General features: G+C 43.6%; 1 long non-coding RNA gene across 1 annotated transcript in view; it reads left to right on the plus strand.

Moving 5' to 3' along the window:
* Positions 1 to 262: 262 nt before the first annotated feature.
* LOC117079032 overlaps positions 263 to 22,177 on the plus strand; it is a 78,858-nt gene continuing 56,943 nt past the window's right edge. The window contains exon 1 of the long non-coding RNA XR_004435253.1: positions 263 to 414. This is a non-coding gene — a long non-coding RNA (uncharacterized LOC117079032). The remainder of the gene's footprint in view (positions 415 to 22,177) is intronic.

Below are 22,177 nucleotides of genomic sequence, written 5' to 3' on the forward strand. Positions count from 1 at the left end.
AAGGGAGAGGCTGCAGTGAGCCAAGATTGCACCCCTGCACTCCAGCCTGGGCTACAGAGCAAGACTCTGTCTCAAAAAAATAAAAAGCCCCAGTGTACCCCTCCTACACTGCACTCTTCCTACTAGCTTTACATGTAAATAATTAAAAGGGCCACTAAAAGTGGTTTATCTAAAGTTTTGTTGTGTTCTTTATAAACATAGAAAAAAGTAGTAGGCAACTTTCAAATAGTAACAGCTTCTCTCACTTAAAAACAGACCCCAGGACTCCAGGTTTGCCCCATCAGACCCCTGCAACGTCAATCCTCTAAGACCTTAGAGATCACAGCAAAGAGAGGTCAGAGAAGGTCTCACAGAGGAGGGGTAATCGCCGTGTGTCTTCAGTAACAGAGAAACTTTAGAAAGAAAAAAAACGAGGTGAGACAGATTCTCAGAGGCACAACCTCTTTAAGGCAATTCTCAGAAGTGTAAATGGTCCGTGTGCATTTGGGGGGTGCTATGTAGGCTGCTTTGTTCAGAGTGGAGGGTATGGGAAGGTGCTGGCTTTGCTGTGGAGGGCTTGAGACTGGGAAAGAAGGAGTGTGACCACAGATGTCTGTGACACCTTGTGTTTTCAACCTGACTGTCGTCATCGTGGGTCACCTGAACCCCATTGTGACTTAAGCCTGAACACCCCTGCACATCTCAGGCATGGGATTCAACGAATTCTTTCTGTTCAACTTGTTTGAGTTGTGTTCGTCTCATGTGCAACTGAAATTGCTCTAATTTAGCAATGATTGGAGAGAACAGGGGAATGTATGTATTGGCTCCATGGTGGGAGACACACAGGGCAAGGGATTTGACAGTCTCTGGTGTATTCCTCCCTGTCTGAGACGATCAGGAGTGTTCATGGATACAGTGTGGTGGGGAGGAAGGAACATATAATTCTAGGAAAGTGGAGTTGATTTCCAGTCCCCCTGAGTCCTAGCCGGGGTTCTCTGGGAAAGCCATTACAATAGTGGAGCCTCAGTTTCCACAATTGTAAGATGCAGGAAATACTGAAATATTAATATCGTCCGAGGGTCAGGTGACAACAAAATGTGTGCAGAGGCTTGGCTGCTCTGCAGTGCTCTATACACATGCAAGCAGCGAACACAGCAGGCACTGCAGGTGCCGCAATTTTCCTTTGTACGATACTTGTTGATTTTCATTGTGTTTTCTTCGTTAGTAATGATGGTGATTACGCTTTGCATGCTGGAGTTTTACTCAGAGAACCATTCCATGTAGCACCTCATTTTAAGAATGCAGTTTCCTTTGGGCTCAGGTGGCTGCCGTGCCAGGGGGAAGTAGCTGGGAGATCGGGAACTGACATTTAGAAATCATCTCATGTTCTGGGCTTCATGCGTATTTATCTCATTGAATTGTCTCAACAACCCTGCGAGGCTGGGATTACCACTTCCATTCTTAGATGGGAAACTGGGTTTCTGCAGGATTGGTTGACTGGCTTTGGGTCATGCAGCTGGCAATAGTGGGGTCTGGATTCAAATCCAGGCTGGAATGGTAGCAAAGTCCCACCTACACGTGGGAGTGAGAGGGAAATGGTATTGGCTCTGTTTTGCGGCTTCATCCAAGGAGAGTCCCAGGGTTCCCAGGAGAGGTGCAAAGCAGAAGTGGGATCACACTGCCTCCCTGTCTTCAGCCCCATCAGGACCCTTGGGCCTGCAGTGCTGGTGCTTCGCTGTGGGGTTTGCACTCACCCTCCTTCCTCACCCCTCTACCTGGATCTCTCTTGTACCTTCCCTGAGATAGTGGGAATGGTCCCAGTCTCCGCGTAATGAAGGCTTCCTGCTTTCAATCTAAATACTAGCAAAGCCACCTTCCCTTCCTCCCACCTCTCAGGAAGGCTGCTCCAAAGCTGTTGAGTTGACAGCTCAGAAGAGAAGGCGACTCAGGCAGCCGCAAACTTTCTCTGGCAGCTGCCTGAGGGAGCCCAGAGCAGGAGAGCTGCCTGTACCTGTAAGAAAGCCAAATACTCTCCAATTGCTTTTGTTTTTAAGAAAAAAGTTTAAACAAGCCCCCACACACCCTCTTCTTACAGGGAATACATTATAAATGTATCTATTTCCCTGGGGGAAGACTGTTGGTAGAGTTTGCTGCCCTGCACATATCAGTGCTGCTAGACCAGGAAGCCTGCCCACACAATGTATATTGATATATATTAATAAAATATTTTATATGTTAGTATAACCCCACCCACTGTACACTGGGCATTGTACCAGATATTAAGGGCATGAAGGTGACTTCAGATATAGTTCTTGACTTTAAGAAGGTCACAGCTCATAAGGATGTGGGATGAGAGACAAATAGGCAAATAGGAGACTGTAGTCAAGGATGACACAAGTTTGTGGAGGGTGCCGGGGGACTGGAGGGAGGGTGAAATGGTAGATGGTCATCTTGCCTTGGAAGGGAGCCTGGGAGAGCTAGAAACTGAAAAGTGTATAGGAAGTAGGAGCTAGCCAGGTACCGGAGTGGTGAATAGGAGGTGGGGAGGAAAGAGTGCTCCAGCAGAAGAGACAGCCCAGCCAAAGGCTCAGAGGCAAGAAAGAGCTTTGGGAGTATGAAAAGATCTTGGCTAGTTCTCAATGTGTTACTCTTTCTAAGTAGATTTGAGGCCCACTCTGGGAACTTTGTGGTTAAGTGTGTGTAAGGAAATTGAATGCTACCGACCAGCAACTTTACGTTGCTTGGCAATTTACAAACCCTTCTGAGGCTAACATCTCAGTGGGGCTTGCAATGGTTCTGTGAAGTGGGGCTGTCTGATCTTGTTACAGTTGCAACTTTACACCTGGGAAAACCGAAGCTTAGGAGATGGTCATGTCCCTTCCGAGATTAACAATGTTCTGTTGTTTTCCCATGCTTTGTATAGGTTTCTATTGCTGTGTATCAAATTGACACAAACTTAGTAGGTTTAAATTACAAATATTTATTATCTCCGTTTCTGCAAGTCCAGAGTCGGAGCAACCTTAGCTGGGTTCTCTGCTTCTGAGTTTCACCAGGCTGCAGTCAAAGGGACCCCTTAATGTCTGCCTGTCTCATACTTCTACCTCTTTGTCTATGCAGGAATTCAAGACCAGCCAGGGCAACCAAGTGAGACCCCATGTCTATGAAAAATAAAAAATTAGCCAGTGGTGTGCATCTGTAGTCCCAGTTACTTGGGAGGGTAAAGTGGAAAGATCACTTAAGCTGAGGAGGTGGAGGCTGCAGTGAGCTGTGATTGCACCACTGTAGCCTGGGCAACAGAGTGAGCTCCTATATCATTAAAAAAAAAAAAAAAAAAAAGAACCTTCCGTGGTGTGATGGTTAATATTGAGTGTCAAGTTGATTGGATTGAAGGATACAAAGAATTGCTCCTGGGTGTGTCTGTGAGGGTGTTGCCAAAGGAGATTAACATTTGAGTCAGTGGACTGGGAGAGGCAGACCTACCCTCAATCTGGATCGGCACCATCTAATCAGCTGTCAGCATGGCTAGAATAAAGCATTCAGAAGAAAGTGGAATGAAGAGACTTATTGAGTCTTCTGGCCTTCATCTTTCTCCTATGTTGGATGCTTCCTGCCCTCGAACATCAGACTCCAAGTTCGTTAGCTTTTGGAGTCTTGGATTTATACCAGGGATTTGCCAGCGGCTCTCGGGCCTTTGGCCACAGAAGGAAGCCTATACTGTCAGCTTCCCTACTTTTGAGGTTTTGGGACCCGAACTGGTTTCCTTGCTCATCAGCTTGCAGGCAGCCTATTGTGGGACTTCACCTTGTGATGGTGTGAATCAATTCTCCTAATAAACTCCCCTTCCTATACACATATATCCTATTAGTTCTGTCCCTTTAGAGAACTCTGACTAATACACCTGGGCTCTCTGTGGCAAGCCCCACACATTCTCCAAATTGCAGCTCCACCTTTAGAAGCCTCCCCGAATGTCTCTTGCTCCATTTGCGGTGCTGGTGCCCTTCCCTGTCCCATTCCCACTGTGGCGGTTACTAGGAGATGCTGAACTCTTACTGTTGATTTGCCAGTCTCTCACCCTCTGGGTGGGGACTGAGCCTTCTTTTCACTTTGGCATCTCCAGTGGCTGATGATGGTCATTGTTCAGTAAGTATTTGTGATTGATGAAATTGACCAACTAAGTGATTTGCTTCAAGTTCCAAGGCTATTTAGGGACTTGGTCTCAATTTCAGGTCGTATTTTAGCACAACTTCGCCTCTCTAATTTCTCAAAAACCCAAATCAAAGTGTAGTATCATAGATACTCCTGTTGGAACTAATTAGGTTGAAAGGACCAGCTCTCCATAAGACATGATGGCAATGGGTGATAATATATAACATTTAAACTGTGTTATTTTCCAAAGCACTGTGATATTCAATATCCCACAGAATTCCTTCAATATCCAACTGGGTTTGGCCCCTCATCTGTAGTTTAAGTAATAGAAGCTCAGATAGATGAAATGATTTGCTTAAATCTACACAGAGAAAAGAAACACAAAGCTGTGACTGAATCCAGGGCTTCTGACTCCAGTCGTTCGTCAAATGCTTACAGTGTGCCAGTTCTGTGTTAGACATCACTGGGGATGCAGATGTAAATAGGATTACTGTCTTACTCACATACAGTTCATGTCCCCTCATGATGAAAATAAATAGCTAAGATTGTAAATATAAGACAAATTGGCAAGTGTAGTGATGGAGTGATGCACAGTAGGTTTTGGGAAGTAAGATGAGAAATATAGCACCTAGGAGGGGAAGGGGTGTCCTTAAAGTATACACATAAAGTCACTGGAAGCTAGTAGGCCAAGGAGAGCAGAAAGGGCATTCATAGGCTGGGTGTGGTGACTCCCTCCTGTAATCCCAGCAGTTTGGGAGGCTGAGGCAGGAGGATTGCTTGAGTCCAGGAGTTTGAGACCAGCTGAGGCAACATAGCAAGACCCTTTCTCTACAAAAAGTAAACAATTAGCCAGACATGGTGGTGCACTCCTGTAGTCACAACTACTTGAGAGGCTAAGGTGGGAGGACTGCTTGAGCCTGGGAGGTTGAGGCTGTAGTGAGCCATGATCCTGCCACTGCATTCAGCCTGGACAATAGAGTGAGACCCTATCTTAAAAAAAAAAAAAAAAAAAAGACATTCATGGAAGGGAAGAGCCAGAGCAAAAGCCTGCAGAAAGGAATACCAATATGATATATTTGGTGAATTGTGAGAAGTCTGGAGTCAAGTTGGAGACAAATGGCAGATAAAGCATCTAAGACATCCTCTCTTCTCTCTCTCCCTCTTGATTCTCAGCCTCTTCCTCTCATCAAGGTCACCCCCTCCACTTGTCCTCTGAAATCTATCCTCTCCCGCCTTCTCACAGCTTCACTCTGGTGGTTTTCCCTTTTCCTTCTGCATCTGCAGCCTACCTCTCCCTCTCTGTTTTCATTGATTCCTTTCAACCCATTCTGAGCTGGCTTTAACCGCCCACATCCCCCACCCTCTGCACTGTGCCAGGACTGGTCTTCATCAGGCCACCCATGACCTCATACAGTGCTGAACTGTTGAATACTTGGGAGCCCTCTCCTTCAGGGACTCTCATTGTGCTGTTGAGTACAGCAATCTTTCCTTCCAGCACATTCCCCTCACCGGGTTCCGGGTACCACTCTCTCTGGGTTACTGTCCCACATTTCCAGTTGCTCACTGTCATTGCTCTTTTGTTGTGTTTCACCCCCTACTCTTTGCAGCCTCTGCCATATTCTCTTCCCTTATCTCAGAAGGAGGGAAGGGCAGCCTATGCAGAGGCTCTGAGGTGCAGATCTCCTCATGTTTGATGACTGGGCAGGAGAAGGCCTGCATGACGAGAGCTCAATGGTGAGAGGGTGAGTTGAGTCTTAGCTGGTGCTGGAGACATTGGCAGAACCAGGTCATGATGGCTCTTGTAGAACGTTGATAACAAAATTGCATTTATTTGATAAAATTGGAAGTCTTTAAACATACTTGAAGAAGCAGGGGACAGATGTGATTCTCTGTGTTGCTCTGATTCCTCTGAGGAAGTTTGGCAGGAAGGAGCAATAGAACCAGCAACATGGTTCTATATTCTCAGCCATACCCTCAAGGGGTGGGGTAAGAGGCCTCATAACTCATCAGAACCCGAGAGGTCATAAGAAAGTGCCTCCAGACAGCCTCTTGGGGAGATGGGGAGGTGAGTCACAGGAACTTGAGTAGCCCCTTACAAGACACCCATCCTCCCGTGTTCTGGAAGGATCCATAAGTGTTCTGCCAAGACTCAGACTAACTTGGGGCTTTGTCTACCTGGTTTAAGTAGATATGTGTGAGGTCACCAGGACACCCTGCAGGAACCTAAATTATTTAGTATCACTTACTGCAATTGGAATTAATATGATAGCAGACACATAGCACTTACTATATTCCAAGTGCTTTACAAATACTAACCCATCTGATGTGGTTTGGCTGTGTTCCCACCTGGATCTCATCTTGAATTGTAGTTCCCATAATCCCCATCTGTCGTGGGAGGGACCTGGTGGGAGGTAATTGAATCATGGGGGCAGTTACCCTCATCCTGTTCTCGTGATAGTGAGTGAGTTCTCATGAGATCTGATGGTTTTATAAGGGGCATTTGCTCCTTTTGCTCAGCACTTCTCCTTGCTGCCACCATGTGAAGGACATGTTTGCTTCCCCTTCCACCATAACTGTGAGTTTCCAGAGGCCTCCCCAGCCATGCTGAACTGTGAGTCAATTAAATCTCTTTCCTTTGTAAATTACCCAGTCTCAGATAGTTCTTTATAGAAGCATGAGAACAGACTAATACACCATGTATTGAATCTTCATAGCAATCCTCTGAGGTAGGTACTATTTTTATCTCTATTTTTCAGATGAGAACCCTGAATTGCACAGATAATACATAATTTGCCCAAGCTAGTAGGGGGTGGAGCTGAATTTGAAGCATGAGGGAGGGCATTATGTCCATTTTGGCCACCATGATTTTCCTACAGCTTGGAGTCCTACTGCACAGTCCTACTGCACAATGACTGGAAGGAGAATGCATGGCAGGCACATACAAGGAACGCAGCACATATCAAGGAGTTAAGTGAAGACTAAGAGAAAACTAAGATTTAGGGTTGATAGATGTAGGATATGAAGGGGTGAGATGGGTCACAGGACACTCCTCACCTTCTTGCCTGGTGATTAGGGTGTCTGTGGTGTCACCAATTGAGATAGGGTATTAGGAGGAAGAACAAATCTAAGGGGGAGGTAAGAAACTTATTTTTATATTTTTAAAGATATCTGTGGACCAATTGTGTGGTGTGGAGATGTTCAGCACATTTTTGTAAATAAAAGAAAAAGAAATACACTTTCTCCCTTTGGAATGCTCACAGAACTATCAGATATAATCACAATTCAATGCTGCAACAAAACTGGGAGAGAAGAGGGGGAGAAAGTGTAAGAACAGGTGGAGTGAACCTCCCATTTTGTATAATTCTTTATTATCCTACCTTAAAACTCCTTTGGTGTTGAGGAGGAAGTGGAATCATTGATCAGACCTGAGGAGCTATTCTGGTCTTGACACTTAAGCAGTGGGGTGTCTGGAATTAAGTCTATTCTGGTTAATAGTTCTTCCCAATTGTTCTCCCAATTAGGCAATGTTTCATCTCTCTGTCATACTGGATTTCCTTCTTTTTTGAATAGTGCCTCCCTACAATAACTCACTTTCTTTAATTAACTTAAAATGCTGTTCACCCACCTCCTGGTTGATATCTATGTGATTTTGGTAGTCAGATGTCCTGTGGAAGTGGGCATGAGGGAGAACCCATGATGTCTACTGAGACACAGATCCAAATGGACTCCTTTAAAGGCATATGTAGATGAGTTATCACAAGAGATCCAGAGCTCCAAGAAAAGAAGGAAGACCTTTGAGGATAAATACTTCAGAAATGAAGGTGAAGATCACAGTGGGAAAACTTTATTCCTTCCATCATTTCTGACCATGTTTTCCTTCATCCTCACCAAGGGGTTGGGTTTTATGATGGGAGATTTTGAAATTGGGAGAGGACTTGGAAGGGTTAAAATGGGAGACTTTTGATTCATCTGGACTGTTTCTGTGCCTCATACTTGAGGCACTGTTTCTGCCTCTTTGGGGCCCTTTGCCTCTGGGAGGATTGAAAATTCTCCCCAATTATTATAGCCAGTTGAGTAATCTTTGCATCACCCTGGCAATCCTGAAGATGTGAGTTCATAACTGGGGATAACACTTCCACTAATACACATGGTTCCCATTTTAGTTGCACAGCAACACTGTGGGTAAATTATTATTATGCTATTTTATTGAATAAACAATGGATGCTCAGAACGATAAGAGGCTTCTCTAAGAGGATGCAGCTGGTAATGGCAGAATCAGAACTTTTTCTTGTAATTCTTGATTTTTGGCCCAAAGGTTGTTTCCACCACACTGTAGGGCATTGAAAAAGCACCCAATTCTCTGTATTCTCATTCTCTTTTTCATTTACCTCAATGGCTCGCTTGACCTAAGTAGGTCAAGTGTCTGATTCTTGGTGTGTGACTTCAAGAAAACAGAATTCCCTTTCCCATGCCCACACAAAAATCTGGTCAAAACTAAGATGTACCTGATGTGTGGGCAGGTCACAGTCCTACTGCACAATGACTGGAAGGCAAATGCACATTTGCGCGATGCCCAGATAGCCATATCACAGGAAGAAAGCATGCTGGAGGAGTTGTCAGGAGGCCTGAGCCCCGGGTTTGTTGCCTGCACATCCCACAAGCTAGGTAATCTCCCTGGGGCTCAGTCCTTGTGTGTCAATTAGGAAAACCAGCCTGCCCCTCTCACAGGCAGGGGAAAGAACTGGGTACATCTGACAGGCTCTATACAGCTCTAAAGTAGTGCTATAATTATCCTAGAGGCATCTGAACCTGAAACCTGATATATAATTGCTTCTCTCCACATGAGAAATATGATGAGATGCTTGCTTGATTCTTTCACCCACTAGGGAACAGCAGTTATCCAGGGGGCATTTGGCTTGGTTTTTAATCATGCACAGGTGTTGTAAGATTCTGGCAGCACAGAGCCTCTCTAGTTGCCCCCTTCACAATCTCTGCATGTAGAGACAGAGATAAGATTATTTACACACCATTCCATTATTCACAGCCTCTTGGAATGTGGCATTAAATAATTCAGAGACCGTACAAGCTTGGGGATTGATGGTGAAGCTGATAGTTTTGCAAATATAGCATTCAGCAGCCACAGAAAAGCCAATTCCAGTACAAGTACATGTGGGAACAATTGTTGGGTATCAAATACTCATCAGAATCCTGGAGAAGGGCCTTCCCTGTGGTCGAAAATAGACTCTGGATCACAGGGATGGGGAGCCTTGTCTCTGTGTATGAAAATGTCCACCCTCCAGCCACCTTCTAATCTAATGCTCCTTGGAGGCCACTCATAGCAATTCTCCATCATGCCTGGTGTAGTCCAGTTCCATACAAGGAGTTTGATGAATATTTTTGATGGAATGCTCTTTGTTTTATTAGCTGCTTGCTGTCCAATAGAAATGGAATTAGCAGAGTCATCAGGAGTTAGAAGACCCAAGTCCTGTTCTTCCACCTATTAGTCTGGTGTCTGTATTGGCCATGGAAAATCTGAGAGGATGAAGAGCAAAGAATTAAGGGAAAATTGGGTCCAGAGAAGAAGCCAAGAGTGAGAGGATGCCAAAGAGGGGAGTTTCAGGCAGGAAGTATGGTAAAGAAGATCAAACAGCAGGCATTTGTGAAGGAAGAGTTCAGGGAAGCAATCTCTAGGTTTGGCAATGAGGAGGTGGTCCATGCTTATCTCTGGCTTCTTAAGTAAAGCCTTCTTTCTCCATAGGGCCATGGGCAGTAGCTCACTTGAGGTCTACCTGACACTTGGCTGCCTGGCTTCTCACTTTCTGCAATTGGCTTCTGGGCTCCAGGACTCCCCGGCCTCACACGTTGGCTCTGAATCCTCTCCCAGGCCTTCCTCTCAGGTTGGCAAGCAGTCCAGACCTTTCTTGGGCTCACAGACCTCTGGACCTCACTCCTGCTTGACCCTAAATTTACTATTGATTCAGTGTTACCTGCAGCTGTGGACAAGAGGCCCTGCTTCTCTGCCTGTCTCTCAGCCCCATGGAATGGTGACTGGCAGAAGGTGTCCAAGTCCTTGGCATCTCAAACAAAGAACTGGACAAAACACACAAAGCAAGGAAAGCAAAAGTGGGGATTTATTGAGAATGAAAGTACATTCCACAGTGTAGGAGCAGCCTGAACATACGGGCTCAGGAGCCCCATTACAGAATTTTCTGGGGTTTCAATACTCTAGATGTTTCCTATTGGTTACTTGGTATATATTCTATGTAAATGAAGAGAATGAAGTGAAGTAACAGAGTCATTTACTCAGAATGTGCCCTGTTGTAAATGGAGAGGATGTTACTTGGTGTGCGTGATCTATGTAAATGAAGAGGATGAATGTGAAGTCACAAAGTATAAATGGCGTGAATGGACAGGATGAAGTTACAGAGTCATTCACATTCCTGTCATTGCTGAAGTGCTTTCATTTGATTTAGTTCCAGGAAGTCAGCCTGGATGGGCATTATGCTCCCTGCCTCTAGGCCCTGTCCTCCTGCCTAGGAATCTTCCTGGGCCAGGACGACTCCTAGTGTCAGGTTTCAGATGGACATCACCGATCACCTCCAAAAGGCAGGTTTAGAGGACTTATGAGTTCACCTGCTAGATTTTATTTTATTATTTATCTATGAGACAAGATCTTGCCCAGGCTGGAGTTCCATGGCGTGAACACAGCTCACTCAGCCCCAACCTTACAGACTCAAGTGATCCTCCTTCCTCAGCCTCCATAGCAGCTGGGATTATAGGTGTGTGCTACCATTCTGGGCTAATTTTTTAATTTTTTAATAGAGACAAGGTATCCCTATGTTGCCTCGGCTGGTCTTGAACTCCTGGGCTTAAGTGATCCTCCCGCCTTTGCCTCCAAAAGTGCTGGGATTACAGGCATGAGCTACGGTGACCAGCCTGACCTGCTAGATGTTAAAAAATTAGGAGTACAATAATCAGCGCTCTTATGTTGCAAGTGACAGAAAGCTAGTGATGGAGCATAGTCGCAGATAAAAGCATGGGTGCTCTGTCAGGTCCTTCCTGCCAAGGACTGGGGACATGGCTCTGTTGGATTATTGGATGAGTGTGCTGGGCAGTGGCCAGGGCAGGCCTGTTGCTTCTCAGAGCCAAAGGAACTTGGGCATCGCGGCCAGGGTGAAGGATTGAGACGTTAAGGGACAGCCTGGAGGTGCAAGCTCAATGGACTTAGGCTGAGAGGCAAGAAATAGGTTCTGTTTTTCATGATGAGTGATACAGTAGCCTGGAAAGGAGCGGGGACTGGGAGAGGCCCTCTGAGGTGTGTTAAGCAGTGGAAGGAGGCCTGTAGAGGGTACCTGCTACCCTACTAGAATGTGAGGAGGGAGAACATAGGGTGAATTTAGACCGGTCAGGTCTGAGGGCGTGGGTTGAGGGGCTTGTCTTAGTAATGAACTATAGAAATGATCCCTGAAAGTATAATTGTAAGCAGCTGGTCTTAGGAGAAGAGGTACCCATTCCTGAAGGGAAGACTGAAGATGTAGGAGAATGTTGAGGGGAAGAAGAAGGAGCTGAGGATGCTGCTGTTCACAGGTAGAAGGGCAGTTTTAGGGGTGCTGGATATTCGTCCTGCCCGAATCTCATGTAGAAATGTAATCCCCAATGCTAGAGGTGGGGCCTGGTGGGAGGTGTTTGGGTCATGAGGGTGGGATCCCTCATGGATTGGTGCTGTCGTTGTGATAGTGAGTGAGTTCTACGGGATCTGGTTGTTTAAAAGTGTGTGGCACCTCCCACCACCCTTGCTCTGGCTCTTGTCATGTGACACATCTGCTCCCTCCTTGCCTTCCGTCATGAGTAAAAGCTCCCTGAGGCCTCACCAGAAGCAGATGCCAGCACCATGTTTCCTGTATAGGCTGTAGAATTGTGAACCATTTGAACCTCTTTTCTTTGTAAATTGCCAAGCCTCAAGTTTTGCTTTACAGCAATGCAAGAACAGCCTAATACAGCAAGTTCTGCAGAGAAAAGCAAGATTCCTGGGTCAGAAAATGTTTGGCCATGTGAGATGGCTAAGAGGCTGGGGCTCAGGCATCCAGATGTGTGGCAGGGAAGCTAGTGTCACTCACCAGGATTCACACATTTTTGAGCTCCTGTGATATTTCAGGAACTTGACACGGGCTGTCATTTTCAATCCTTAGAACACCATGCTACAGAAAATGTATTCTTTTGCAGATGAGAAAATGGCAGCATAGAGAGGTAAATTAACTTCACCAAGATCACACAGCTGAAAGTGACTGAAATGAATTTTTTTTTTTTTTTTGAGGTGGAGTCTCACTCTGTCACCAGGCTGGAGTGCAGTGGCATGATGTTGGCTCACTGTAATCTCTGCCTCCCAGGTTCAAGCAATTCTTCAGCCTCAGCCTCCCGAGTAGCTGGGGTTACAGGTGCCTGCCACCACACCCGGCTAATTTTTGTATTTTCAGTAGAGATGGGGTTTCACCATGTTGGCCAGGATGGTCTCGATCTCCTGACCTCAGGATCCACCCGCCTTGGCCTCCCAGTGCTGGGATTACAGGCGTGAGCCACTGTGCATGGACCCTGAGATGAGATTTTAATCCTCATCTTTCTGTCTGCGACAGTCCTTGTCTTTCTATTATGCCCACATGAATGGAACTAAGTGACTTTTTTCATCAGCACATCATCACCATAATTTATCATAAACTCCATTAAACGACATGACCCAAGCTGGAAGAAAAGAATCGTAATGTTCCCAAATAAGAAAAAAAATATTTGAGGTGATGGACATTACAATTACCCTGACTTGATCATTATATATTATACATAGGTATCAAAATATCAAATGTACCCCCTAAACTATGTATAACTATGATATATTGATTAAAAAATACAAAAAAAAACAACCCCAACCCCAACATGGCCCAGCTTTGAAACAACAACGAATACACAGCAGTTCTCCTTGATCTACAGTTTTGGTTTCTGTGGTTTCAGTTATCATGCCCCAAAAATATTAAATGGAAAATTCCAGGAATAAACAATTCATAAGTTTTGAACTGCATGCTATTCTGGGTGGCATGGCGAAGTCTCACGCTATCTTGCTCCGTCTGGCCTACAACATGAATCATCCCTTTGTCCAGTGTTCCTATGCTGCACCCACTAGCTGCCCGTTAGTCATCTAGCAGCCATCTCAGTTATTAAATCCACCATTGTGGTATCGCAGTGCCTGTGTTCAAGTAATCCATCTTTTACTTGATAATGACCTCGAAGAGCAAGAGTAGTGACATTGGCGTATTGTTATAGTTGTTCTATTTTATTCTTAATTATTGTTGTTAATCTCTTATGGTGCTTAATTTTCAAGTTAAACTTTTTCATAGATACACATGCATAGGAAAAAATCCCAGTATACATAAGGGTTCAGTTCAATACTCAGTTTCAGGCATCTGCTGGGTATCTTGATACGTATCCCCTGAGGATAAGGGCGGGATTACTATAATGTCATTTGTAAGAGCATGAACCACTTCCACTTCAATGTTTTTCCATGGCTTGTAATTTACTTATTTCATCAAATTCTGATTTTCACAAGATTAATTAACACAGGAAATTGGTCCCCCAGTTGTGATTAAAAGTAGATTTTTTTTTTGTATTTTAATGTAGAGTTTTTGGGGGCTCATTCTGCTTCCTGCACATTATAGGATTTACTGAATTTACAAGGGGCTGATTAAAAGAAGAGGATTTGTCTCAGTGACTGTGTGCCTCCTGTTACTGCTCCAAGCTCAGGCCTTGCCATGTGCTGCCACCTGCACTGAGGGACACGGAGGACAGGGATGAGTGTAGACTGAATGCCTGCAATGTGCCAGATTCAGAACTGACATGGGCTAGGTGCAGTGGCTCATGCCTCTAATCCCAACACTTTGGGAGACCAAGGCAGGAAGACTGCTTGAGGCCAGGAGTTTGAGACCAGCATGGGCAACAAAGCAAGACTTCATATCTACAAAATAAACATAAACATAAACATAAAAATATTAGCCTGGCATGGTGGCATGTGCCTGTCTTCCCAGCTCCTTGGGAAGCTGAGGTGGGAGAATTGAGGGAATTTGAAGCTGTAGTGAGATGGGATTGTGGCACTGCACTGAAGAGCCTAGGTGACAGAGTGAGACCCTGTCTTAAACAAAATAAAGAAGAAAAGAATAACAGACATGATCTCATTTCATTCTCAAAAAAAAAAAAAGAAATAAACCTGGAAAGTAGGTCTTGCTAGTATACCCATTTTGCAGGTAGGGAACAGCATGTGTAGTAAATGGTGGTGCCTGGTCTTGTCTGAATCTAAAGCTTATCCTCGTCCCACAGCCTCTTGGTCCCAACCACACTTCTTTCAAAATGCTTCCAGGCATTGGATGTGGAAGATCTGCTTTCAAACTGCATGGATAAGGCTTGGAAATACCACCCTCCTGACTTAAGAACTAGGCTTCCTCTGCCCCAACGCTTATCAAATTGATTGTAATGGCTGATTTCATTGCTCTTCTTTCCTGCTAGACTGTAGGTTTTATGAGGCAGGGACTCAGTTTATTTTGCTGACTATGAATTCTATGTCTCTGGTACATTGTAGGTGCTCAAGAAATATGTCTTGAACAAATAAATCCCATTTTATAGCTGAGGGGCCTCCATTCCTAAGAGGTTAATAAAATGTGTAGTCAAGATTCAAATTTACTCTCTGCCTCAGAGTTGGCCTACTTCCTACTCTTTAAAAGGTTTAGGGATGAGGTGGTGTTGGTGTTTGTGAGGAGGGAAGAAGAGGCCAAAGATAGGAATAAATAATTAAACAGAAATATCCTGGGGAGACTTTTGTGTCAGCCCCTCTTCTGAGGGTCACTCTGATAAGCTGACAAGGAGAATTCCTATCAGAGCTGCTGCATGGAGAAACAGGCAATCCCAAGGCCCGTGTGCCAGGAGGAGGGCAGCCATTGATTAGAAATGTCACAGGGTCTGGTGCTATCTGACCTTTATTGGCCCAAGATCCTGCTATCCCTAGAGACTTTAGGTTGCATGGGACATTTTGGAAGCTGCTCACTTTGGACCACACAGTCAAGTAGAAAGAGCCACAGCATTGGAGATGTGGATAGAGCCCCAAATTCAGACCCTGCCTCTATCCTCTGTGCCTTTTTGTAGCTAGTCATTAATTCTTGGAGTCAATTTCAATACCTCCAGCCTCAAGTGACCCTGGCTTCCATCTGCCCCACCATTCCCAGGATGGCACAGAGGATGCATTAACAAGCCATCATGAGAGTGAGCAGTTGAGGCAGTTTGTCTTACAACGTGGACCTCGTGTTCTCCATTGACCTCCTGGGGCTTCAGTCCTCATCCTAGCAAGAACTCACTAATGGGCTTTGCTTGCTGTCACGTGGGTGGCACATGCATGGACAGAGTGTGGTCTTGGAGTCGGCTGCCGAGGTGTGAATCTGAGCTCTACCCCTCTGCTGCTTCATGACCTGGGGAAGGTTACCAATGGCCCACTGTCTTCCCCAGGCTGCAAGATGGGATTAGGAAGGAGGTCTCCTGCAAGGGCCTGATAGAAAAAGGAAGTGAAATTATATATATATAAAACACCCACATGGCTGGAATATGGGAAGTTCTCAGTTCAAGTACTTGCCTCATGGACTTTGGACTATTCTAGGTTAAATGAGATAATGATAACAAAAACACTTTGCACGAAATTACAGGAGCTGCATGGCATCCTGTGCACCATGGGAACCTGTTATCAGTTACCCAGGGGCCCCTGAACCAACAAGAATTTTCACACCTTGTGACCATGTATTGCTTGTCTTCTCTTATCATAATGACAATCCACTACTTTGTCAGTCCTGCAAACTCTTACGCATCCTTCAATATTTGTTTCACCTCCTCCAGGAAGCCTTCCTTGACTTTCCCAGGCATTATTCCTTGTTCTGTCTGCTGTTTACAAGGCCCTTGGTGTACACGTCCAGACTCACACAAGTTTCATGGTTCTATGATGGTCTGGGTAGTGCTGACTTCTCTAACCCCAAGGCTCTGAGCTCAGAAGACTCCAAGCTCTTGGGAGGGCTCACCAATTAATCCCACTCAGCTCTGTACCCACCATAGGGGCTGGCACATGGAAGGCCTGTAATTTATGCTGTCTTTAATTGAAGTCTGATGATTCACAGAAATAATTTATGAAATTTGAAAAGAATTACCTGATCTTTTGCAGGTCTCAGTACAGTATTGGGCTGTACAGAGATTTAAATTATTCGCTTTTTTAGACTTTTAAAAAATCTTTTCATAATGGAAGAAAATGAAGTAACAGGTTGTGTGGATGTATGTAATTTTTTTTCCTCCAAGAATTTGTTTTCTGCCTCATTAATAGAAATCTCCTACGCATTGCAAGAAGAACCTTCTTCCCAGGAAGGACAGCTAAGAAATGACTTGTGCTTTTTTTTTTTTTTTTTCATAGACTTGGAATAGATAATTGCTTAAAGCTGAATTTTGGGCTGCTGAGAATCCAATTAGGGTCTTGGGCATAATTGTTCCTGCATAACCTGATGCCTTTTATTTTTCATGGTTCTGACTTCTGAAGCTGGTTCTCTTGGCACCAGCATATCTTTCTGTGGGAGAAAGGAACACAGCCATTTGGGGGTATTCTTTACTCAGCAGATAAGAAAGAGGTAACACCTGAGAAAACAGACAGGAAATTGTGGTATTACTGGATTAATGATTGAGACTTTTATGAATATGCAGACACATCAATGTCTGAAACAGAAATAAATTTCCCTGCAACTGTGACGTGAGCCCATCGTCTCTTTCCTCCCACTGGTTACTCCTGGTCTGTCAGAAAATGAGATACTGAATCATCTCTTTTGTGCCTTGCACTCTGGCCATATGACACTGCCAGGCTGAGAGGGGAGGCTGAAGTTTGCTGCTCGCTAGGTTAATTTATAATCTTCCATTTTCTAGTCCTCTCCAAGGACTCAAAGGAGAAGTGGCAAGGTGCTATGAAAAAAGCTAGAACTGGGTGATAGGATGTTTGGGTTATAGCCCTGGACACGAGAGACCACTGCATTCACCTCACTGAACCTCAGTGTCTTCGCCTGGGATGAGAGGGTTGTGGGTTTGAGTCAGAGGGTGCAAACATTGGCCCAAGGGCCTTATCTAGCCTCAGACTTGTGTGGTTAGCCTAGAGAGCACCAAAAAAAATTGAGTTATTTGTCAACACTAAAAATTCAGAATAGGTTTTATGAACTATCAAATTTCTGCCTTCTTTTGGTAATGGAGAGATCTGGAAGTCCTAGGTCCACATTTCTGCAACAGAGCTGGAACTGGACAGTTCTTCTGATGAATCTCCTTGGTTTACCACAGTCCCCACTGCTTCTTATTGCACTACAGTGAAGTTGTTTCCTTCATTTATGTGGCCTGCCTAGCCCCTAGAGGCATTCAGTTTATGACCCCTGGAGCTTAGGGATCTTGAAGTTCCCTTCTAAACTTGTCAATATCTGGCTCAGACATGTGGGTCTTTATTTGACTTCAGTTCCCACTTTATGGGCCCAGCATGCTTCCGCTGCACAACTCTGCTATCTCAGTTGCCATTTTATGGATGCAGAAATTGACGTTTGGCAAGGTCAATGACCACATCCATGGTCATGAGGGTTATCGGTGGTGGAGCCAGTAATAGGACTGTGGGCTCTTAACTCCTGGTCAGTGGTCATCTTTGAGTTGTATCTTCAGCTTCCTTCCCAGGACTGCCTTGGTCCTGTGTCTGTCTACACCAAGAGAAGATCAGGATGTGCACATCTAAGATCAAACGACCTTTAGAGACCCCTTGGAATGAACCTGAGTTATCACTTAGCAAAGCATTCTGGAGGCAAAGCTGCCAGTTCAGATCGATTTTGAATCTGAGAAAAACCCCAATCGCTTTGGATAGTTAGAAAAAAGACCAAATGTTTACATTTCGAGCACTTGGCAATTTTTGTGGTACTTTTGGCATTTAACAGCTCCAATTCTTGAATTGGTGAGTTGTGCGTAAATTTTGACTCTGTTGCTTTCTAGCTGTGTAACTTGGATTCTTGGTTGGTAACACAGGGACGGCGGTATGAACTCCTGACCTCACATGGTTGGTATGAACGCTCAGTGTGCAGTATCATATGAAGCTTGTGTCACCTGCATAGCACAGTGTCTGGCTGAGTTCAAGACCCAACTGTACACACAGGACTTGCTTACTGTTTTCCAGACATTCACTTAGTGGGTAATATTATCCCAATTTACAATCATGGAGTTGAGTCTCAGTGCCAATAAGACATTTCGTTTAAGGTTATGTGGCTAAGAAATATTAACATTCTGCATAATTTCAAATCATGTAATTTTTTAATAACATCCCAGTTGTTCCTCCTCATTCTTATCCTTATGTTGTTTCCTTGATGAAATTCTGAATCAACTCAGAATTGAGTTTCAGTTTTCCTTCTGTAAAAGGAAAGGATTGCACCAGATGAACTTGAAGGCCCTTCCCAAGTCTGACAGTCTGTGATTTCACTAATGAATAAAGAGGAAAAGGATAACATTACAGAATGCTTATCCTTAAATTACAAAAAATATAAATCTAAATTTTATTTTACTCTATTCCTTAAAAAAGGATCAGATAATTAAAATAATTAGCATGAATATAAGAAACAGTTATTTTTTTCTTACATTTCATTTTCTCTATTCTGTCTCCCTTTAAAAGTTCATTTGTACAGGACAGACACTGGGGATTGGTCAGAAATCTCTCCTTCTGTTCCATGCCCTCCATTTTGGTTCAGAAAATAGTTCCAAGAAGCCATTATTGACAAAGATTAGCCCGGGGTTCCAGGAACAAATGCCCAGATCCTTGTATTAGCACTCCCACAGCAGGGGACAAAAGGGGAGTGACTACAAAAGGAAATTTGAATACACCCTCTGATTTTTAAAATTAGTCTCAAGATCTGTTCTTTTTCTTTTTTCTGGGGAGATTATTACAGGGGTAGCAATGAATAGTCCTCAGTGATTTCCTTTTCCTTTTTTTTTTTCTCCTTTATTTTGGTGGTGGAAAAAAATTGTTATATTTAGGATTAGTCAGCTGGATTCTGTTACGTGATCACAATTTTGCTGGTAACATCCAAAGCATCTTAGGGAAGATCAAATGCACTCCTCTTCACTCAATCAGACCAGATCAGGGTGTTGACCTTGGCCAGTCAAAGTTATAGAGTTTCATCACAGCTTGTTTGATCTGGTGCTTATTGGCCTTGACGTCTACAGTGAACATAAGTGTGTTGTTGCCTTTGATCTTCTCCATGGCCAACTCCATTGTCAGGGGAAATCTGATGATGGAGTAGTGGTCAGGCTTGTTTCTCCTGGTGGTGCTCTTCTTAGAGAATTTGGGTTGCCTTGAGAGCCACAGTATTTTATTCCGTTGAAATGTGGATGATATGCAATTTTCATTTATTTTTTGGCATGAGTGTTTTTTAGCACTGCATTCTTGGCCTTTAAAGCCTCTGTTGGGCTTTGGTTTTAGGAGAGGCCAAAACTTCATTCTTTGTGTTTGGTTCCATCTTTGTAAAAATATCCTTTTATTTTTTAAAATAACTTTTCTCTATCTATAAAAATAAATAAAAAACAATATTATTTGTGGTAGAAATTTTAGAAAATAGTAAACTTTAAAAAAGTTTTTTTTTTTTTTAAATGGTGAGCATATCCCCAAATAGAACCATGATATAAATACACTTATATATATTTTTTCTTTCCATTTATTTTTCCTATAATGAATATATGCCTTGCTGAATATACAGATTTATATTCAGGTTTTAAACTTAACTTTATTTGTGAGCATTTCTCCCATGTCATAGCATATTTTTAAAAAATGACTTTGATGACTGTATCCTTCACCAACAAAGATGATGCTACCATGAATACGCTTTACATTTATCTTGACTTACGTGTCTGATTATTTCAGCTGTTAAGTATTTCTCAAGACTTATATTGTTTTAAATCTTTTTATTTTTTATTGACATGTAATAGATATACATACTTTGAGGTTATGTGTGATAATTTGACACATTTGTATGATGTATAAACATTAAATCAGGGTAACTGGGATATCCATCACCTTAAATATTTATCTTTATGTTAGGGACATTCAAATTATTCTCTTCTAGCTCAAGACTTTTAAAGTATTGGATTGTGTTGCAGGAAGTCAGGGAACCCAAACAGAGGGACCAGCTGAAGCTATGGCAGAACATAAATTGTGAAGATTTCATGGACATTGTTAGTTCCCAAAATTAATACTTTTATAATTTCTTACACCTGTCTTTACTGCAATCTCTGAACATAAATTGTGAAGATTTCATGGACATTTATCACTTTGGCAATCAATATTCTTGTGATTTCCTATGCCTGTCTTTAATCTCTTAATCCTGTCATCTTCGTAAGCTGAGGATGTATGTTGCCTCAGGACCCTGTGACGATTGCGTTACCTGCACAAATTGTAAAGCATGTGTGTTTGAACAATATGAAATCTGGACACCCTGGAAAGAACAGGATAACAGCGATTTTCAGGGAACAAGGGAGACAACCATAAAGTCTGACTGCCTAGAGGGCCGGGCAGAACAGAGACATATTTCTCTTCTTTCAGAAAGCAAATAGGAGAAATATCGCTGACTTCTTTTCCCAGCAAGGAATAATCCTGGGAAAATGAATGCAATCCCACAGGAGGTTTCTAAAATGGCCGCTCTGGGAGTGTCTGTCTCATGCAGTTGTAGATAAGGGATGAAATACGCCTTAGTCTCCTGCAATGCCCTCAGGCTTGCTAGGATTAGGACATTCCAGCCTGGCAAATTCTAATCAGACCAATTGTCTGCTCAAACCCTGTTTCCTGTTAAGATGTTTATCAATGACAATGTGTGCCCAGTGGGACATGGACCTTCATCAGTAATTCTAGTTTCGCCCTGGCCTTGTGATCTCACTCTACCTCTCTGCCCTTGTGGTATTTTATTGCCTTTGAAGCATGTGATCTCTGTGACCCACTCCCTATTTGTATACCACTCGCCTTTTGAAATCCATAATAAAAACTTGCTGGTTTTGTGGCTCAGGGGGCATCACGGAACCTGCTGACATGTGATGTCACCCCTGGAGACCCAGCTGTAAAATTTCTTTCTTTTGTACTCTTTCTCTTTATTTCTCAGACCAGCAGACACTTAGGGAAAATAGAAAAGAACCTACATTGAAATATTGGGGGCTGGTTCCCCAGATAGGACTGAATGTTTCATTTGCTTAACCGAAATCCTAATGATTTTGCTGATTCTGTCCTCTCCCCCATGCACTGCCCTTGGAGGAAACCCCAAACTATTTGCAAGTGTTTAAAGCAGAGTATGATATGGCTCCTTTCCAGCCACTCAGCCTCTTCCTCACACTATCCCCACATATAGTTTATAGTTCTGCTGGTTTCAACTGTCTGCAACATCTACCTCACCAGGCTTGTTCACATCTCTGTGTTTTAGCTCAGTGCTTCCCCAACTCCAGGTATTTAAATATCACTTTCACAATGCTGCCACTTTCGTATACCAATTGAACCACTATTCAGTTAATTTTTAAGATTAATTGTTACTTACAAAGTAGACTTTCAGCAACAATAGGTGCGAGAGGATGGGTTTGATGTAGAAGATGTGTGTATGTGAGCATATGGTGTATGCACAATTTTTTTCTAATTCATATGAAAATAAATGTATAACCAATGAAATAAAAGTATAAAGGTTTTGGCTGGGCATGGTGGCTCACACCTATAATCCCAGCACTTTGGGAGGCTGAGGCAAGTGGATTGCCTGAGCTCAGGAATTCAAGACCAGCCTGGGCAACAAGGTGAAACCCCATCTCTACTAAAATAGAAAAAATTAGCTGGGCATGGCAGTGTGCACCTGTATTTCCAGCTACTTGAGAGACTGAGGCAGGAGAATCACTTGAACTTGGGAGGCGGAGGTTGTAGTGAGCCAAGATTGTGTCACTGCACTCCAGGCTGGACGACAGAGGGAGA

The sequence above is a fragment of the Trachypithecus francoisi genome, unplaced genomic scaffold (genome assembly GCF_009764315.1).
Source record: "Trachypithecus francoisi isolate TF-2019V2 unplaced genomic scaffold, Tfra_2.0 Lachesis_group7, whole genome shotgun sequence".
In the NCBI taxonomy this organism is placed as follows: Eukaryota; Metazoa; Chordata; class Mammalia; order Primates; family Cercopithecidae; genus Trachypithecus; species Trachypithecus francoisi.